At 42.2% G+C, this 18,670-nt stretch overlaps 1 non-coding gene across 1 annotated transcript; it reads left to right on the forward strand.

The window, feature by feature from the left end:
• The first annotated feature begins 1,761 nt into the window (after positions 1-1,761).
• On the forward strand, positions 1,762-1,865 carry LOC139032675 (U6 spliceosomal RNA). Its single transcript, XR_011485254.1, has one exon. It is a non-coding gene; the product is annotated as a U6 spliceosomal RNA (small nuclear RNA).
• Positions 1,866-18,670: the final 16,805 nt, after the last annotated feature.

Consider the following 18,670-nt stretch of genomic DNA (forward strand, 5'->3'; position numbering starts at 1 on the left):
ACTTCAGTTGCAGTAAGCATGGTGGTACCCAACTGAAGAATAAAAAGAGAAGCCAGTTAAAAAGAGATCTGATGACGAAGTTGAAGGTGAGTTGACTTTTGTATGTCTAGTAAAAGAATAAAACCTTGCCTTAGCCATAATACTCTGTAAGTTACTATGACCGCTAATGAAAACATGAAAGTTGCAATTATTCTGTTACTGCGTAGAAAACAGATAACTAGGTATCTCTGGGACACTTACTGACGAGGTCTCAAGTTAAAGGAATAGGGATATACCTTATGACCAAAGCTTCATGAGGCATCAGAAGCAGAAAACCTGGCGAGAACCAAGGAAAACCTCATCTCCCTCCCCTGGCCCCCGGGATTCTAGCTGTCTCCCCTGCAGACCACCTCCTCTCCTTAATGAGCGGCTCACACGCGCGCCGAAGGGCTGCCCTACCTCAGGGTCTCACGGGGCCATCCTCTGATGCTCCAATTCCAAATAACTGTGGGCAAAAGAGACCACAGGAGCGGAAGGTCCTCTGCTAAGGTGTTGTAGAGCCGAGAGGAAATGACTTCCCTTAATTCCACACAGTTAACCGCACGACCACCAACACAGGTCCTCTATTCATACCACTAACGCGGAACTACCGTGAGTCAGAATGTTCTGGGGATTCAGAGGTGAATAACGCCCAGTCCTTATGCTTGAGGAGGTCAGACTTCAGACAGCAAAACAGACCATCGAAAGACATTCTTAAAAGAGGATAAAACAAAGGAATTATAAAGTCTTTCAAGATCTTAGAGGAGGTGATGACTAATTTCACATAGGAGATTGTGGTAGAATAATCTTGAAGAATGAGTATTAAAACTCACAAACACAATCCAGCAAAAGATACGGGAATTAACATTCAATGCTCCTGGGAATATCTCTTCAATGAAGGACAATATGGATTAAATCCTGATAGATCCAAGAGGCGAGATTTGCAGTATCTTAAACTGATGACAAGGATCTAAGGCAAATCAGAAAGAAAATGAAAATCCCAGTGAAGATGATAAAGCTTCTGAGCAAACAATGATCAGATGAGAAAACCAAAAGCATCAAGCATCACTGGTCTACACACAGTCTAGAACCAGTTAGACCAGCAAGATCAGCAAGCTGGGTAGTGCCAAGGGTGAGCAGGGCTGTGGGGCTGTGGGCTATGGCGTGGGCATCCATCCTTGAGAGAACTCAGCGGTGCTTATCAAGTCTGATTAATTTTCAGCATCCAGAGCTGGGGGACAAAGTGAAGAGGTCAGGTTAGAAGGCATTCGTATGTTTGACTTTGATTCTTTTTCATCTGACTGTGCCTTCACTGCAGGGCACAGACTTTCTCTAGTTTTGGTGAGCGGGGGGCTACCTTCCTTGCAGTTCCTGGGCTTTTCACTGCACTGGGTGGTTTCTCTCGTTGCAGATCACAGGCTCTAGGGCGGATGGGCTTCCGTAGTTGCGGCTAATGGGTCCTAGAGCACAAGCTCAGTAGTTGTGGCTCTCAGACTCTAGAGCACAAGCACAATAATTATGGCTCATGGACTTAGCTGCTCTGGGGCATGTGGGATCATCCCGGACCAGGGATCGAACCTGTATCTCCTGCATTGGCAGGTGGATTCTTACTCACTGTACCATCAGAGAAGTCCATGGCTTTGATTCTAAAGACAAAAAAGAACCAAGAGAAGATTCTAAGCAGGCCAGTGACATGGCCAGAACAAAACTGATGGTGTGTGGGGTTAAGATCAGAATTGGGGAGTGCCTGCTTCAGCGGCACATATACTAAAATTGGAACAATATAGAGAATAGCATGACCCCAGGGCAAGGATGAAACACAAATTCATAAAGTATTCTCTAATTCTGATGAAAGTTAGTCACTTAGTCGTGTCCGACTCTGTGACACCGTGGACTCAGCCCGCCAGGCTCCTCCGTCCATGGAATCCTCCAGGCAAGAATACTGGGGTGGGTTGCCATTTTACATACAGCTGACTCACCCTGCCTTGCAGTGGCAACTAACACAATGTAAAGCAACAACACTCCAATAAAAGTTTTAAAAAAGAATTCCAGCTCCAGCTGCAGCGATTAAAAAATAAATATACAGGGCTTCCCCGGTGGCTCAGTGGGAAAGAGTCAGCCTGCCAGGGCAAGGGACACGGGTTTGCTCCCTGGGCCGGGAAGATCCCACGTGCCACAGAGCCTCTAAGCTCGGGCGCCACCACTATGGGGTCGGTGCTCTAGAGCCGGGAGCCACAGCTACTGGCCCAGGTGCCCCGACTACTGAAGCCCCGCACCCTAGAGCCCAGGATCCACAAGAGAAGCCACTGCAACCAGAAGCTCGTTGAGCATAGCTAGAGAGTAGACCCCGCTCGCTGCAACTAGAGCAAAGCCCGCACATCAGTGAAGACCCAGCACAGCCCCCCCGCCCCGCCCCCAGATATATACAAATAGGGCTTCCCTTGTGGCTCAGCTGGTAATAAATCTGCCTGCAATGCGAAAGACCTGGGTTTGATTCCTGGGTTGGGAAGACCCCCTGGAGAAGGGAAAGGCTACCCACAGCCCAAAATAAATTAAAAAAAAAAAAAAAAAAAAAATATATATATATATATATAAATAGTTTTTAAAAACTGAGCAGAGGGGGGAATGGCAGCTTAGAAAATGAGTCAGTCTACGTTAGAAACTAATACGATATTGTAAAGCAACTATATGCCAATAAAAATTTAAAATAAAATAAAATTCCAGGAGCTCTGGCTATAAATCTGGCTCCTGCAATGTCAAAGGAAAAGTGAGTTAGGGGTGTGGGTCCAGAAAATGACATACAGTGAACAAAACAGACTGCCAAAGGGTACGCAGACCCAAGCTATCACTACATAAGAACACAAAGCAGGTTAGCTAGAGATCAGGAGTGAATCTGGAATTGAGCCTGTCATATTGGACATTCAAAGGTTTCTCTCTCCCATGTAGCAGCTTGTTTATGATGTTATTGTACAAAATATTGTTTAGAATTCTGTAGCCTAAGTTAAAAGCATTACTTAGGGGGAAGAAAATACTACACAGAGAGGTAAGAACAGAGTCGTTATCCTTTGATCCTGTCTGGAAGGTAAGGTGGTTTCAGACAGTTACTTTTATACGACTGTTATGAAAATATACAGCCTAGTTACACATCAATTACTCTTTAATTATTCTGAATTTATGGGATTATGGATGATTTTTAAAAAATACGTTTCATATTTTTATGGTTTCAACAATGAGGTCATACCCCCTTCATCTACCATTTTCCAAACTGGACTCTGATTTTAATATACATGCGTGTGGGATTTGTTTCACATAGAAGTGCAGTGGAATCATAAACTCTGAAGCTGAAGGTAGTTCCTCTTGGGAAATGAGCTGAGCAGTCCAGCTGGTCCCTGGGCTCACTGTGGCCTCAGTTGTGGGCAAGCAACCTAGGCCCCAGGGCGTGTGGGGAAGTCAAGCCTGGCTACCAGCTGGTTCCGGCAGTCATGAGACCCGCCAAGTCCATGCCGCTCACCGGTCCAACCAGTAGACAGTCAGGAGGGGCTGGTTAGCTTCTCTTGTGTGTGGGCAGTGAGTTAATTGCCTTTGCTCTTAGAAACTGTTCCTTTTGGCTTCTGCAGCCTGAATATGAATTAGCACCCTTTCTTCTGCACATCTACCCATCTCAGGGCGATGCCAATGCCAAGGATACACAAAGTCCTTTTTCTTCTTTGCTTCTAGTTTTCTGACTTTCTCTCTCCTTCTGCCTCTCTCTCTCTGCTTTTGCTCAGGCCCAGTCTGCTGTCTTTTCTTTTTATACCCTGTGTCCTAGGCTTCCTGGCTGGTTTCCTCATTAATCCATGAGAAGGTTGCATTGACACCATCTAGACAAATGGGCCCTCGGGTAGAAGGTCTGTGTGGTCTTCTCCAATGGGACTGTGCAGAGAGCAGGCTGGAGGGTTTATGCTACTTTGACAGTGATATATTCCAAGGCCAAAGAGCCATGTAAACATAGTTACCTGCTGGAATGTTTTTTTAAAAAGTAAGTATTTAGGATGCAGGCAAGCTCTTAATTCTATTGAAAATATCACCCAACAATGGTATTGAAAATATCATTTCAGTTTTCAATACTGTTCAATACCAAAATGGTATTGAAAAGAGAATATTTAAGTCTACTGAAAATATCACCCTACTAGCAGTGGTATTCAGAGGCACCAAGGATTATGACATGTCAGGCCCAATTTCCTCACTGGTTTTAACATAAGTACCTTTAAAGAACTGCTTCATACTTTTTGGCCATGATGATATGATTTACTATATTAAAATAGTAAATGAATAATGAATAATTGACATTATTTACTTATTAGTATCTCCTTAGTGCAATAGGTGAGCTCCCAAAAAGTAGTATAAAAACCAAATTAAGAATAGAATTTAAAATGAACTAAGCTCTGTGATGAAATGCTACTGTTAATCACTGGAGAAATAAAGAATCTTCTTGCAAATGAGGTAGCTGCCTTAGAGTGTGGGAAAATAATAGAATTTGGAGTAATAAAAGCTGGGTTTCAGTTCCGATTCTGCAGAGTGTGAGCTGTGCAATACCCAAGTGCTCTCAGGCCTTGGTTTTCTTCTGTAAAACAAGGATTATTTCAGAACGTGATTGCCCTTGGAAAATTACAAAGGACTCTCCAGGTGTGAGCTGGTGCTGTGATTATCGCAGAGACTTTTAATACACACGTTCCTGCGTGATCCTCCTGTATCCGGTGTTGGAGACAGCTGACTTTATTATTCTTCTCTGTATGGATGAGATGCTTAGCTGTGTGTGTGCTCTGTCGCCCAGTCCTGTCCGACTCTTTGCGACTCCATGGACTGTAGCCCACCAGGCTCCTCTGTTCAGGAGATTTCCCAGACAAGAATACTGGAGTGGGTTGCCATTTCCTCCTCCAGGAGATCTTTGCAACCCAGGGATCAAATCTGCGTCTCTTGCGTTTCCTCCTTTGGCAGGCAGGTTCTTTACCACTACTGATCCCTGGAGAGTCAGGACAGTCTAGGGATTGACACAAGGTACCATCTCGCCAAAGGCAGCAGAGACAAAAACCCAAACCCAGCTTCTCTGGCTCCTAAATCCGTACGTTTCCTACTAAAGCACACTGCCTCAGGCTTTAGGAGGGGGAAAGGGAGATGAATTCTCACACATCAACATGTTTTCCTGCGACAGTGGAGACTGGGGGTGGGGTATGAGAACGGGTGGTGACTGCAATTCTAGGTCTATCGGTCTGTATCTCATTAGCTATGTGATTGCAGATTGTATGTGTGATGTCGTGTCGGACTCTTTGTGACCCCACAGACTGTAGCCCCCCAGGCTCCTGGGATTTTCTGTCGGTGGGATTTTCCAGGCAAGAAAACTGGAGTGGGTTGCCATTTCTTTCTACAGGGGATCTTCCTGACCCAGGAATCGAACCCAGGTCTCTTGAGTCTTTTGCACTGCAGGTAAATTCTTTACTGCTTGAATCATCGGAAGAGATGCAACTATATGAACCTGGATATGATACTTAACCTCATGAAATGGGTCTAGCGTAACTAAATGGGTCTCCATTTAGTCAACTATTAAAGATAATAATATTTAATCTGTAGGGTGGGTAGACGGTAGACGAAATACAATGATGTGTGTCTCACACAAGGTACATAAAAAGCATTCATAAAGGAAAATACCAGTGCCGAATTCAGGCCTACAAAGGTGTGGGAGAGAAGAAATCCAATGTGTCTAAAGTGGCCTGTGGAAGGCAGTGTTTCTGTCTGCCCCGCTGTCCTGCAGGGTCACTTGGTGACCAGGAGGAGAACATTTCCATCCTCCAGGAATTTTCTCCATCCATAGTCATGGCAGCCATTGAAACCGCCTGCAATTCAGAATATCCTTCCCACTTCCTGAAAAGCAATACATGAATTCTTTTTCTCTTTCTTTTAAATTAATTTACAATGTTGTGTTAATGTCTGCTATATAGCCAAGTGATTCAGTTATATACGTACATACATTCTTTTTTTAAAAAAAAAATTCTTTTCCATTGTGGTCTCTCATAAGATAGTTAATATAGTTCTGTGCCAAGCAGTAGGACCTTGTTGTTTATCTATGTTATATGTAGCAGTTTGTATCTGCTACTCCCAGACTCCTAGTTTGTCCCTCCTGACCCCTTTCACTTTTGGTAACCATTAATTTGTTTTCTATACCTGTGAGTCTATTTCTGTTTTGTAAATAAGTTCATTTGTATCCTTTTTTTTAGATTCCACATATAAGCAACATCATATGATATTTGTCTTTGTCTGGCTTACTTCACTTAGATGATCATCTCTAGGTTCCTGTGATGGGATTTCTTTTCTTTTTGAGTACAGTTGCTTTACAATGTTGTTAGTTTCTATATCCCTTCTGTCTTGAGCCTCCCTCCAACCCCCATCCCGCCCCTCTGGGTCATCACAGAGCCCCGAGCTGAGCTCCCTGCATTGTACAACAGCATCCCACTAGCTGTCTATTTTACACATGGTTAATGCATCATCCTTCAAATGGACAGAGGGAGGCCATATGGTCTAAATACTGATAAATGATGTTTTATAATTCTCTGAAAAGAAGTCAAATGAGGCTTATAGAAATGCATTGCAACAAAGTTTAAATCAGCAGCATGCTGAAGGCTTTGACAGGAACTCCAACAACCAGAAGAAACTTTCAAAAACTGAGCAGAATAGGAAGAGACATGGTCACGATAAAACAGAAAAGTCCTCAAGTACAAATAGAGGAAGAGGAAATGGGTCTTTGATGAGCTAAAAAGGGAAAACAAGGAAACCAAAAACAAAACAGCCAAATCTAATCTATGGACCAGAATTGTGTAGAGAATCAAATAGGGAATGTGACGGAAGCACGTGGTGGACTGACCACATTAATGGCCCTACGTGATCGTCTCCCCCTCTGCACGCCCTCTGCTCTATAGCTCTGGAGTGCTTTCCACTCTGACTTTGGGCTCCGCTGTCTGACTTGACAAAGAAACAGCAACAAACCCGACTCATATAGAGGCTTCACAAGTGCTCAAGCCCTGTGGCTCCCACCTTCTCTTCCATCTGCCTTGAGCCCGTGCCTAGGCCAGCCTTGTGGAAGGTGAGTGACCACGGGGGGCAGAGTCAAGTCATTCCAGCTCTAGATAGCCTCACAGCCAACAGCTGTCATCCCTCCCACTGACCACAGGCGAAGTAAGCCAAGCTGAGCTGTTAGCTGTGTCCAACTCAGATGGGCAGAGCCACCCTGCTGACATGTGAATAATACATGGCTATTGTTTTAAGCCATCTTGTTTGAGGTGGTTTGTCATAGAGGAGTAGTTAATTGATAACACAGACTTGAGAGTGTATCCTAGAATTTAGGGGAAATAGCAGAGAAACACAGGGGATGTGCGTTTAGAGGACAAGGACATCCAACACATGGATAGCTGGTATTCCTACAGAAAACATCAGAAAAAATCAAACAGAAGGAATTATCAAAAGCAAATTAAAAATTTATTCCTAGGTGAAGAAATCCTACATAGTCAAATTAAAAGTATTCATCAAGTTTAAGACAAAATTTATTTTAAAGGCTTATACCAAGATATCATCAGGCACATTTTGATTTAACAAATACTTTCTTCTGTAGCCTATTAACAACTCCAGAAAGAATGAAGGGATGGAGCCAAAGCAAAAACAACACCCAGTTGTGGATGGGACTGGTGATAGAAGCAAGGTTCGAAGCTGTAAAGAGCAATATTGCATAGGACTCATTTGAAAAGACCCTGACGCTGGGAAAGATTGAGGGCAGGAGGAGAAGGGGACAACAGAGGATGAGATGGTTGGATGGCATCACCAACTCGATGGACATGGGTTTGGGTGAACTCCGGGAGTTGGTGATGGACAGGGAGGCCTGGTGTGCTGCGGTTCATGGGGTCACAAAGAGTCGCACATGACTGAGCAACTGAACTGAACTAAATATGGTAAATTACACTGATTGATTTTCAAGTATTAAAATAGCTTTGCCTTCCTGGGATGAGCCCCACTTGGTTGTGGTGTATTATTATTTTTATATATTTCTGGGCTCAATTTGCTAACATTTTGCTAGGAGTTTTTGTTTTATGTGTTCCTAAGAGATCTGCATCTGTAGTTTTCTTGTAATATCTTTGTCTACTTTTGGTCTTAGAGTAATGCTGGCCTCATAGCGCAAGTTGGGAAGTATTCCTTCCTCTTCTGTTTTCTGAAAGAGAGTGTGTAGAGTTGTTTCTTCCTCAAGCATTTGGTAGAATTTGCCAGTGAAACCCCTTGGGTGTGAAGCTTTCTTTACGAGAAAGCTTTAATTTTATACGACAAATTCAATAGGTACAGAACTACTTCAGGTCATCTGTTTTCTTCTTAAGTGAGTTTTTATCTTTCAAAGAATTGGTTGATTTTATCTAAATGGTCATATACATGAGCATAGAATTTTTAATAGTGTTTCCTTGTTATCCTTTTAATATCTGTATGTTCTGTTGTGGTAATGCTATTTTCTGACTCCCCTTTTTTTCTTGGTCAGTGTAGCAAATTCTTTTTTCTTTTTTTAATCTGTCAAAGAACCAGATTTGATTTCTCTACCATTCTTGTTTTATTGAACTCACGTCTTATCTTTTTATTTCTTTATTTATTTTTATGTCTTATCTTTAATATTCCCTTCTTCCTGCTTGCTTTGGGCTTTAATTTGCTCTTTCACAGTCTGGAAGCTTAGATTATTGTGTGCTGTGGACTGAACATGTCCCCCACCAAATTCACATGTCAAAACTCTTAAGCTCCAGCGAATGCGAGTTGAGATGGGGCTTTGGGGCAAAGAGTAGGGTTAGATGAGGTCGTGACTATTGATACCCTGTAAAAGAGGGGGACACGGGATTTCTCCCTGAGGGCCCTTGCCAAGCACCTGACCTTGCTGGACCTTTTATCTTATACCTCCTGCCTCCAGAACGGTGAGAAATAAATGCTGTTGAAGACATCCAGGCTACGGAATTTGTTATAGCCTGAGCTGACTGAGGCTGTGGAGTGGCAAACTTTTTTTCTATAACAGGCCAGATATTAATATTTTAGGCCTTGTGGGCCACATGCTGTCTCTGTCACAGATTCTATGTATTTTTTTACAACCCTTTAAAAATGTAAAAATTGTTCCTAGTTTATGGGTTTTTAAAAAACAAGCCACAGGCTGGACATAATTTGTGGACCATCGTGGGCCAAACCCTTGAAATGGAAAATTTGAATAATACATTTGGTAAGACAATATAATGAGTTTTAAAACGTATACCAAACTTCGTACCTTAGAGATGCTTCCTGTGTTTATTCAACGAGAGCTGCTTTGGTGGCAGGTTTAGAGACCCTCTCCAGTTATTTTTTAATTTAATTTTTTATACCAGAATAGAGTTGATTTGCAATGTTATGTTAGTTTCAGGTGCATAGGTAAGCGATCTACTTATACATACGTGCATGTGTGTGTGTTAGTTGCTCAGTCGTGTCCAACTCTTTGCAACCCCGTGGACGGCAGCCTGCCAGGCTCCTCTGTCCATGGGATTCTCCAGGCAAGAATACTGGAGTGGGTTGCCATGCCCTCCTCCAGGGGATCTTCCCGACCCAGGGACTGAACCTGGGTCTTCTGCATTGCAGGCAGATTCTTTATCATCTGAGCTACCTGGGAAGCCCACTTATACATATATCCATTCTTTTTCAGATTCTTTTCCCATATCAATTATTACAGAATATTGAATATAGTTCCCTGTGCTATACAGTGGGTCCTTATGTATTATATATATGTTTGTGTGTATATATGTTAATACCAAACTCCTAGTTCATCCCTCCCCACCACATAGAAACTCTCTCAAACTAGCTTATACAGTGAAGGAGCCGTGATGAGCATCTGAGGAGCTGCAATCCAGCTGGCTTCAGGCTCCAGCTCTGGTCCAGTTGGCCGTGACCAAGGCAACAGGTCCCACACCCGTGAACAAGAAGGACATTATCTGAGAGAGGGTCGTGAGTTTAACACATATTCAGAACATATCTGTGACGTGACGGCCTCCAGAGAACGAGTGTGTTTTCTCTCTCTCTCTCTGTCTCACACACACACGCACATACAGACATGCATGCCCACACATGCTCATTGCTCCACGGATGCCACCTCCTAAGGGGACCCCTGCTTCTCAGGTGTTTTTCAAGTCGTGAGTTGCCACCTGTTAATGGTAGAAGATTACTTTAGTGTGTTGCTTGGCTCTGGAAAAAATGAACTAGAATAACAAAATATCAGGATATCTTTACCAGAAAGGCTATGTGTTGTTTTGAGATCTTTACTTTTCTTTTTATATAAAAATGTATATTCAACTAAAAAGTTTACAAAACACTCAGTTCTTAGTACAAACACAATTGCACTCATCCCCCACCCCGAAGGAGGGAACCAACCCACGTGGACTAAATTATCAATTCACCTACTTCCCTTCCACACGCGCCTAGAAAGAGGGCTGTCTCCAGGTATGAAACTTCTACACTGGACTTAATTGTCTATCTGTGTGAAGTTTTGATATAAAGTTATGTTAATGTGGTACAATGGATGGGAGATCTTTAATCTTCCTCTGTGTCCATGTGATTTTAAGCAATATTTGTACCATCTACTCCTAGAGAGTTTGAAGAGGCTCAGCTGATGGGCTGGCTGGGATATACACATGTTTCACTGGCAGTGGTTTTTAATGACAAATTCAACTCTTTTAAACTTACTATTCTGTTCAGTTCTGCTATTTCTTTTTGCATTGATATTGATCATTTATCTAAAAATCATTATTTTCTGCAACTTTTCAAATATATTAATTTGTAGAAGGCTTTTTCTTATTAAATCTCTTCTGCATCTGTTTCTAATATTTAACATTATATGTTTATTTTTCATAATTGGACTTACTAGAGGTGTGTCTATTTGATTGTTGCTTGTTGTTTTCAGAGAAATGGCTCTTGAATTTATTTAATTCTACCATTTTGCATTTTAAAATTCATTATTTTGGCTCTTTCTCAATTTCTTCCACTTTCCTTAGATTTAAAAAATACATAGTTTTGCTATTTACTAATTTCTTTAAGAGAATTCTTGATGTATTTATTTTAGCATTTTCCTAATGAGTAATGAAGTCATTTCAAGTGATGAATTTTCTTAAATACCATTTTGGCCTTACTCTGTAATTGGAATGTCTTAAAAGGTTTTTGCAAAGAGTCAGACATGACTGAGTGACTGAACTTAATTGAACTGAACTGAAAAGAGTTTTGACTGTTTTCAATTGAAACGTCTCTTTTAATTTTTAAAATTATTGTATTGTGACAGCAGAACTGTGGCCCATATGATTTTGGCTTTTTAAAATTAAGTGGAGTTTTCACATGTGGAACCTAATTTTTTTTAAATGATACAAATGAACTTATTCATAAAACAGACTCAGATTTTGAAAACAAACTTCTGGGGAGGACAGTAGGCTTTCAAATACAGAAAGCTTTAGTGGGGTGGAAATTGGTACAGAGAGTGGGTCTGTAAGTAAAAGACCCTCAGGGAAAACGTGGAGTTCGGGCTCCTCAGGGTCACCCCACCCCAGGCCAGAAAGCCGGTCATCTGTGTAGTCAGCTAAGGGGGTCCTTGGGTCTCAGCCCTCAGGCCCCCTGAAGTTAAGGCTCAGATCAGAGTCAAAGCCTTGAGTAAAATGTCCCAGCAAAGTGACAAATTCCAGACCAAGGTGGCTTGGCTGGAAACAAAATAGACAAAGCCAAATATTTGAAAATACTGAAATCAGTCTCATAATCAAGCCACATTACAACAGCTAAGTTCTGTACTTTGCTCTCACCTCTAGTGTGGAGGGTTAAGCCCTGTGAGTTGGACTCTGGTGTTTGCCATGGAGGCAGGGGTGGGGGCGGGGGTGGGCGGACCCTGAATTGGGACGAAACCCAGACTCCTGGGAGGGGCTGGGCGCTTCCCTCCAGACCCCACGGCTGCCCCAGGTGGACGGGCATCCCTCAACAGCTGCTCTGGATGACGGCTTGAAGAGCAGCACCAGTGGACGCCGATGCCATGGAAATCTGCCAGTCCATTTCCCCTCTCCATAACTTGGGACTAAGACGTTTACAAGACAAGAAGGTGCGGTCCAACTCCAGCTAGACAGTTAACTGGTACAGTTATTCATAGAGCTGCCTGAACCTTGCACAAGATGCCAACTTCTGTATTGGGTTTCAGCAACTTGAGCGACTAAAAATAACATTGTCAGGCAGCCTAGTAAGACTCCATGGAGCTATGTCTCCAGGAAAAGAAAAGTCTGTTAAGTGAGGGTCTGTGGATGACTGAGCACCATGCTCTAATAAATCCATCTGAAGAGTAGATCCACAGAGAAAGAAGCAGAGCTGGGGGTCAGAGAGACAAAAAAGACATCATATGTGTCCCTGAATTCAGCCAAGATGGAAGCAACTTCTGTCCATTCTGGTACTTTCACTTCTTGCCTAAGACAGTTTCAGTTGGATTTCTATTGTAGGTAATCAAAATGTTCTGACTAATACAAGTGGTATAATTGTTGGAAAGGAGAGAAGATTTTTCACTAGTTACATTAACTACCCAGAAAACTCCAGAGAATCAGCTGAAAACTTATTCAAGCAAATAAAAAATGAATTTTTTTCAATCAGTGGTGTTGGGATGTTAGATCACTACTTCAGACCAAAATACATTTCAGAAAGAAAAAAGATGTAATTAAACCACAAAAGAAATAGAAGAAAACATGGGGGCTTCCCTGGTGGCTCAGAGGGTAAAGAATCTGCCTGCAATGCAGGAGACCCATGTTCCATCCCTGGGTTGGAAAGATCCCCTGTAGAAGGAAATGGCAATCTGCTCCAGTATTCTTGCCTGAAAAATCCTACGAGGAAGCTGGGCAGCTACAGTCCATGGGGTCGCAAGAGTTGGACACGGCTTAGCGACTAATCAACAGCAACATGGACACATTTTTATCTGATTTAGGAATAGGAAAAGCTTTTCTTAGCATTCAAGCCAAAGCAGAAGATAAGAAAGACTTGTAAAAATTAATTCTCATTTTTAATAACAATAAAACACAGAATGAAAAATAATTTAAGATGGGAAATTTGGGAGGAGGATCTGGTTTGGGGCTTCCAGGGGCTGTCTTTGAGAGTGGAGAAGATGGTTGATTTGCTTTGGGGAGTGTTGGTATTTGTGGAAACCACTCTGTCGAAATGAACTACAAATGTATACAGTATGGCTAAAGCTGAGTGGTGATCCCAAGTTTAGAGACATGTGTTTGGAGCAGTTTAGCATATAGATGATAGTTAAATCTACTAGGTCTTCATAGAATTGGTCAACTTCAGTTTCTTCAGCATCAGATATCCTTTTCATCATATGGGATTAGAATACAAAAGTAGGAAGTCAAGAGATACCTGGAGTAAAAGGCAAGTTTGGCCTTGGAGTACAAAATGAAGCAAGGCAAAGGCTAACAGAGTTTTGTCAAAAGAACACACTGGTCATAGCAAACACCCTTTACCAACAACACAAGAGATGACTCTACACATGGACATCACCAGATGATCAATACCGAAACCAGACTGATTATGTTCTTTGTAGCCAAAAATGGAGAAGTTCTATACAGTCAGCGAAAATAAGACCTGGAGCTAACTGTGGCTCAGCTCATGAGCTCTTTGTTGCAAAATTCGGGCTTAATTTGAAGAAAGTAGGGGAGACCACTAAGCTTTTCAAGTATGACTGAAATCAAATTCCTTATGACTATACAGTGGAGGTGATAAATAGATTCAGAGGATTAGATCTGGTAGGCAGAGGTCTGGAAGAACTAGGGATGGAGGTTTGTAACATTGTACAGGAGGCAGTAACCAAAACTATCCCAAAGAAAAAGAAATTCAAGAAGGCAAATTGGTTGTCTGAAGAGGCTTTGCAAATAGCTGAGGAAAGAAGAGAAGCAAATGGCAAAGGAGAAAGGGAAAGATATACCCAACTGAACGTGGAGTTCCAGAGAATAGCTGGGAGAGACAAAAGTGCCCTTAAGTGATCAATGCAAAGAAATAGAGGAAAACAACAGAATGGGAAAGACTAGAGATCTCTTCAAGAAAAACGGAGATATCAAGGGAAAATTTCATGTAAGGATGGGCACAATAAGGGAAGAAATGGTAAGGACCTAACAGAAGCAGAAGAGATTAAGAAGAGGTAGCCAGAATACACAGAACAACTATATGAAAAAGGTCTTAATAACCGAGATAACCACAATGGTGTGGTCAATTACATAGAGCTAGAGTGTGAGGTCAAGTGGGCCTTAGGAAGCGTTATTATGAACAAAGCTAGTCGAAGTGACTGAATTCCATCTGAGCTATTTAAAATCCTAAAAAAAATGATGCCATTAAAGTGTTGCATATAATACATCAGCAAATTTGGAAAACTCAGCAGTGGCCACAAGACTGGAAAAGAGTAGTTTTCATTCCAATCCCAAAGGGCAATACCAAATAACGTTCCAACTCTTGTACAGTTACACTCATTTCACACGCTAGCAAGTTGCTACATGGGTGTGCACAGCTGTGTCCGACTCTTTGCAACCCCATGGACTATAGCCCACCAGGCTCCTCTGTCCACGGGATTTTCGAGGCAAGAACACTGGAGTGGGTTGCCATTTTTTCTCTAGGGTATCCTTCCAACCCAGGGATCAAACCCTGAATCTCCTGCTTTGCAGGTGGATTCTTTACCACTAGCAACACCTGGAAAGCACCCATGCTAGCAAGATTATGCTCAAAATCCTTCAAGCTAGGTTTCAGCAGTACCTGAACCAAAAACTTCTCATTGATAAGGTGGATTTTGAAGATGCAGAGGAACTAGAGATCAAATTGCCAACGTTAGTTGGATCAAGGAGAAAGTAAGGGAATTCCAGAAAAACAGCTATTTCTGCTTCATAGCCTATGCTAAAGCCTTTGACTGTGTGGCTCACAACAAACTGGAAAATTCTTAAAGAGATGGGAATACCAGACCAACTTACCTGTCTCCTAAGAAACCTATATGCAGATCAAGAAGCAACAGTTAGAACCAGACATGGAACAACAGACTGGTTCAAAATCAGGAAAGGAATACTTCAAGGCTGTATATTGTCACTCTGCTTATTTAACTTATATACAGAGTACATCATGCAAAATGCCAGGCTGGATAAGGCACAAGATAGAATCAAAATTGTTTGAAGAAATGTCAATAATCTCAGATATACAGATGCCACCACCCTTATGGCAGAGAGTGGAGAGGAACTAAAGAGCCTCTGGATGAAGTTGAAAGAGGAAAGTGAAAAAAGATGGCTTGAAACTCAGCATTCAAAAAACTAAGATCATGGCATCCAGTTTCATTACTTCCTGGCAAATAGAAAGGGAAAAAGTGGAAACAGTGACAGATTTTATTTTAGGAGCTCTAAAATCACTGCTGACACAAAAGTAAAAGACATTTGCTCCTTAGAAGAAAAGCTATGACAAACCTAGACAGAGGATTGAAAAGCGGAGACATCACTTTACTGACAAAGGTCCATATAGTCAGAGCTATTGTTTTCCCAATAGTCATGTACAGATGTGAGATTTGGACCATAAAGAAGGGTAGGCACCAAAGAATGAACGCTTTTGAATTGTGGTGTTGGAGAAGACAAGAGTCTCTTGGACAGCAAGGAGATCAAACAGCCAGTCCTAAAGGAAATCAACCCCGAATATTCACCGGAAGGACTGATCCTGAAGCTGAAGCTCCAATACTTTGGCCACCGGATGGGAAGCGTTGACTCATAGAAAAAGACCCTGATGCTGGGAAAGATAAATGGCAAAAAGAGAAGGGGGCAGTAGAGGAAGATGGTTAGATAGCATCACTGACTTGATGGACATGAGTTCGAGCAAACTCTGGGAGATGGTGGAGGACAGAGGAGCCTTATGTGCTGCAGTCCATGGGGTTACAGAGTTGGGCATGACTTACTGACTGAACAACAAAAAGATCTACTAGAGTGAACGGGATTACCAAGGAGTGAGAAAAAAAGTGGTCCCCAGAAGACACTAACATTTAAACCCCTGGAGAATGCTTATATCCTTCAGAGCAAGAGATGCTCCAGGTTTGAGCATTCTGAGTTATCCCTGTGGCCCTGATAATACCTAGCACAATGCTGGGTACACATTGAATATTCTGTAAGCACCCTTTTGATTTTGTCCACTTTTTAAAATTTAATTAACTTAAAAATAGGTCAGTTCATACGATTCACAGTTAAAAGGATATGAAAAGATATTTTCTTGGTACCTCTGTTCCTAAACCACTATTTCTCCCCCTGGAATCAATGAACATCAATACTTTCTTGCATATCATTTCAGAGATATTTTATGTATATGTAAGTAAACAAAGATACATTTAGTAAAGCCCTCTTGTTTCAACTCCCTTTTTCAACAGACACAGTATTTCAGAGATTGTGTCATATCAGTAAAGCAAGAGCTTTATCATTCTTTTTATGACTGTACAGTATTTCAATTTATAGATTATGATTTATTTAACCAGGCCTTCTGTGACAGCTATAAAGTAGGAGCCCTCAGCCTCCTGTATCTAATGCCTGATTGTCTGAGGTAGAGCTGATGTAATAATAACAGAAATAAAGCGCACGGTAAATGGAACGCACTTGAATCATCCCCAAACTATCCCCTGCCCCCGCCCCCATCCATGGAAAAATTGTCTTCCATGAGGTCCCTGATGCCAAAAAAGTTTGGGGACGGCTGCTCTAAAGGTTATTTACGATATTTTGATTTAACTAACAAAGACAGGATAGAAAATTTTTATTGCAAGTCATCCAGTGGCAGTGGTTTTGAAATGTCTCACGTTGATTAGGCTGAACCATGGGCTTCACAATTCCCTGTTGTGTATATTTCCTGCCAGGGGGGACCAGGGAGACATTTTTGTCACATGAGATTGGAGGACAGATGTGAAGATGCAGCCACTTGTTCTTACCCTGAAAGGTGAAATGTCTGTCTTCTCTTCCATATTTTCCAATAAGCTGTGATTTATACCTTTTGTTTTCCACTGGGCTTTTAGGTGAGACCCACCCGAAGCATTGCAGGCCGGTTAATTGTTGCTTTGCTCTTTCTTGGTTAAGTTTCCTAGGCAGCCTTTAGAACAGTAAATTAATACTCCAGCCATCTTGCAGATTTCTCTCTTAGCCACTCATTCTAAAATTCCTTAGCAAGGTCACAGATGGTGTCCTTCTCTGCTGGTATTTTAGTCAAATCAAGGCTTTTGTTTATGCCTTTTTTCCTGCCGGCCAAAGAGTGGAGATATTTTTGGTTAGAATTGGAGTTTGATCTCATGGACTCTCCAAGCCAGCAGTGCTGTTATCTGTTCCCGGGACCCCACTGGTGTGGGCGATTATGTGTCTGTGGTCACTGCTAAGGCCATATTTTCGTGCCCTCTTGTGAACTGATGCAACTTTGCCTCACTGGAAGAGTAAGAATTACTGTACTTTCAGCACATGACTTCACTAGAAATGATTGCAACAGCAAGGGATTTTTTGAGATCAGGTATCTAGTCTAAAGCTTTCATTGTACAGATGAAGAAGGCTGAGGTGAAGAAACTGCATTTAAAAAGTGATGAGTAGGGGCTTCCCTGGTGGCTCAGTGAATCTGCCTGCCAGCGCAGGAGACACGGGTTCAATCCCTGGTCTGGGAAGATCCCACATGCCCCAGAGCAACTAGGCCCACAGTTACTGAGCCTGTGCTCCAGAGCCCAGAAGCTGCAAGTACTGAAGCCCGAAAACCGAAAACCGTAGAGTCTGTGCTCTTAACAAGAGAAGCCCCCACAGTGAGAAGCCCACACACCACAATTAGACAGTAACCCCTCTTGCTACGACTAGAGAAAAAGCCCGAGGAGCAGTGCGGACCCAGCACAGCCACAGTGTTAAATAAATGAATAAATTTAAAGTGACAAATTAAACTCGAAGACTTTTTCTTTTTTTGGCCACTCTGAAAAGCACGTAAGAACTTAGTTCCCTGGCCAGGGATGAAACCCGCGCCCCCTGCGTTGGAAGCCTGGGAGTCTTAATTACTGGACCACCTGGGAAGTCCCTAAACTTGAAGACTTTGGATGTGGGAGTGGTGTCCTCTCTTCTCACCTAGACTGTCCTTTCTCCTTTAACCTAAAGTGTCTCAACACTTCAAAGGAGCCTCTGGGATAGTCATTGGTTCCACTGTAAGCACCAGGGTAAAAGACAACTGGTCAACCGCATCCCTCCTTAACTGGCGCTCAGGCCTGGAGCTGTGTTTGAACTTGTTTGTCCATCTGCAGACCTCTGGGCTGATACAGCACTTCTCAGAATGGGGTCTGGGGACCCCTGTGAGATGGCAAGACCCTTTCAGGAAGTTTTCAAGGTTGAAACTATTCTTACAATAATATTGCAACATTATCTGCCTTTGGCTCTCATTTGCTCAGGAAGGTTTTCCACAGTTTTCCAAGAAAGTGTACTTAGAATACAAATATGTGCATTTTCAGACATTAAGTTTGTTCTAGTACTTTTGCTGAGCTCGTACTACCTTCAACTATTTTTGCTATAGTCTGCTTAACCTCATTATTGTTCAGTAAATAGCTTTTTTTTTTTGGGGGGGGACCACAAAA

This window comes from Odocoileus virginianus, chromosome 32, assembly GCF_023699985.2.
Source record: "Odocoileus virginianus isolate 20LAN1187 ecotype Illinois chromosome 32, Ovbor_1.2, whole genome shotgun sequence".
Lineage (NCBI taxonomy): Eukaryota > Metazoa > Chordata > Mammalia > Artiodactyla > Cervidae > Odocoileus > Odocoileus virginianus.